The sequence below is a fragment of the Osmerus mordax genome, chromosome 14, assembly GCF_038355195.1.
Source record: "Osmerus mordax isolate fOsmMor3 chromosome 14, fOsmMor3.pri, whole genome shotgun sequence".
Taxonomy (NCBI): domain Eukaryota; kingdom Metazoa; phylum Chordata; class Actinopteri; order Osmeriformes; family Osmeridae; genus Osmerus; species Osmerus mordax.
Window position 1 is genome coordinate 6,608,755 of NC_090063.1, and position 639 is coordinate 6,609,393.

A 639-nucleotide genomic window follows, 5' to 3' on the forward strand; every position below is an offset into this window, starting at 1 on the left:
TAGGACACGAACGATAAAACGTATTATTGCATTCTTTTGTTCTTTTATATTTAGGCCTCAGCCATGTGACAACAGTGCGCATTATTTTCCTCAATAAAATCAAATAAAACCTATATAGGATTAGAAACAGGATTCACGGTGCTTTATGCTACAGTGCAACTGCGTCACAAGAATCCCCTGGCAATAAAGACCCATGATACGCCATAATTATCGATAGTAACATTAACACCACCAGTCTTGTGGTGGGATGTCGAGCATGTGTGGCGCCTGTCTGGGTTGGGGTGAATCAGAGCTGGAAACACTGCAGCACATCGACGTCGAGCCCCAGATGTGCGCATCAGCTTTGGTTGGCATTACCTCATTGATATAAAGCTCGTGCCCATTCGGTCTGTGTGTAGCTCTTGTTGTGGTGCGCGCACGGCGCACCAGCACAATTACACACAATGGACTATTTGTTATTTTTAAACGACAAATAAACGACAAGAATGATATAGGGGCTACATGACGTATAATACACTGTACAAATATTACTATTATCACAGTTGTATTACCAACGGTGTTGTTTTAACCTGTTCATATAGCCTACACTGGTTGATGTTAGTAAACAAAGATCAAGACAAGCTAAATGTTCGTATAGCT